This window comes from Mchenga conophoros, linkage group LG9, assembly GCF_057382185.1.
Source record: "Mchenga conophoros isolate Kocher_MC1m ecotype Shallow Benthic linkage group LG9, M_conophoros_male_GT1.1, whole genome shotgun sequence".
NCBI lineage: Eukaryota > Metazoa > Chordata > Actinopteri > Cichliformes > Cichlidae > Mchenga > Mchenga conophoros.
The window spans coordinates 29215528-29217748 of NC_140534.1; the positions used below are offsets into that span (position 1 = coordinate 29215528).

Here is a 2221-nt window from a genome sequence, read left to right on the forward strand (position 1 = left end):
AGGTGAGTTTTGAGAAATGTGTATTTTAATATATTATGAAACCTGGATTACAAACCTGTTACAAAATGTGTGGTAAATCAGTTGTTTTGTTCTAAATTGCTACATGCATCTAGAACTGCCCAAGAAATTTTAGAGAAAATAATTTTATATAAAACTGTAACAATAATAGCTAAAAGACTCTTCCAATTTACCTTTCCAATCCTATAACAAATGATATTCAAAGCACTATATCCATCCATCAGCTTCCTCTTATCCAGTTCAGGGTTGCAGGGTGGATGGAGCACATACCCAGCTGCTACAAGGCAAGAGATGGAGTACACCCTGGATAGGTCGCCATCCACTCACATCCACAGCTGTAGACATTTTAGAATCACCAATTAACCTAGTCTGAATACCTGGAGAGCATGTGCAAACGCCACATGGATGGGGGATTCAAACCCAACACACCCTTTGTAATATAATCCAACTGAAAAAAAAAAGACACAAGTACAGTGATGAAGACTAAAGAAATTCTAGTCTGGCAACACGTGACGTTTTGTTTTTTGCATTTGAGTTCAGTTTAAAAAACGTGTAATGTAACTGAATAAAATTAAAGGGACGACATTAACACAACAAAACCACAAAAGCGTTCTTAGTGAAGATGAAATAATATTTGATGAGACCAAACTGGTTTGCAGATACAGTTTTTAATGTATCACAACAATGAGCAACAAACATACTTGATGAACTATTTCCAGAAGTTGTTCAAATACCATCTACAATAAACGTCATTTCAACTATGACAACAGGTCTGTGACAAAATAAAAAAAAGGTTTCAAAACCATGTTATTACCGTGATACGGTACAGTTGAGACCTCAAACAGTACAGTAACAAAAACTAATGCGACTACTCTCTATATATAAAACATCAATAACATTTTTGGTTTAGTTTATTTAAAGTTTTAGCCATAGGGGCTTCTTCTTATTAAAACCTCAGGGTGCATTTCCTATGTAACCCAGATGTTGAAGAGTACATATTGTGTAGGATATGATTGCGCCATGAAAATCCCTTTGACATCCAAAAGAACAATTCCAATTTCAACCTTTTGAAGGCTGTCCCCATAAACATGACACAATCCATCCATTTTTTTTAAAAAGTTCTTTTTTTTTTTTCTTTTTTGGCTGCTGTGCAGTTGCAATATCTATGTACAGTTGTATTGTTGGACCATCCTTTTTGTTGGTTTGTTAGCTTTTACCAGTCCTTGGTGTGGAAAGCGTCCTGTCTGATGCTAGCATCTTAGCACATGATGCCAGCTGACAGTTCAGTCTTATAATGCTGAGCCACAGAGTGGGGAAAGGCAAAAAGCCAGAGTTGAGAAAGCCTTTGGAATCAGGACAGTCGCTCATGTTTGTACAATGGCAGAATTGCACCTTGGGAGGCCAGGATGTCTCTTATGAAACACAATCGAAAAGTGTCTTCAGGAATAAAGTAAATGTAAAATACTAAAAATCCAAATAATGACATTTAAAAAGCTCACACAGAAAATTAAAAACTGACATTTTGCTTTAAAACTTTGAAACAAAAAACAAAAACACCTTTACAATAATAAAACATAAGAGGAAATGTTACTTGATTTCATTGTTTGAAACAATAACTAAGCATGATTTGATTTAACCTGTCAAACAGTTGCATTACATGCTACTTGCTCATCTCAGAATAGGAAATACCAAAAGCAATACATTTTTGCATTTCTTCATATTAATAAATTTGTACCATGCACAGCCAACTACGAATATGTACAACAGCTTAGCTTTCTTTGTTCACAAGCCTTTTTCTTTCATACAAATAGCCTTCTGTTACTTTGGAATGAATCACACTGGTTACCAAACTAGAAAGTGATTCGTTAAAAAATTGAACACCCTTTGACAGCTTTCACATTCTTAGTTCCACAGCAAAAGAAAAAAAAAAGTAGCAAAGCAAAGCAAAGCAAGTAATGGATCAGTATTTTGTCTGGTAGAAGGTTGAGAGAATTTATGGCAGGCAAATTAACATTACACAGTAGCAGCAAAATGATGTAAGGTAATACTTTGCAATGTTGAAGTCACTAAATATGGAAAACAAAAAATGAAATGCTGACTTTAAGTGTAAATCATCAGAAGTGCCCAGAGAATTGATGGGAGGACGTTAACCTACATGCTCAATGGCTGCGTATAGGTGTAACACTGTTTTAAGTCCTACAAG

General features: G+C 35.1%; 1 protein-coding gene across 5 annotated transcripts in view; it reads right to left on the reverse strand.

The window, feature by feature from the left end:
• Window positions 1-667: 667 nt before the first annotated feature.
• The window catches only part of zfhx4 (zinc finger homeobox 4), an 84532-nt gene continuing 82978 nt past the window's right edge, over window positions 668-2221 (reverse strand). For all 5 annotated transcript variants that reach the window (XM_085287421.1, XM_085287423.1, XM_085287424.1 and 2 more), the window contains one exon: window positions 668-2221. This exon is cut by the window's right edge and continues 2801 nt beyond it. The gene's annotated coding sequence lies outside the window, so the exon portion shown is untranslated.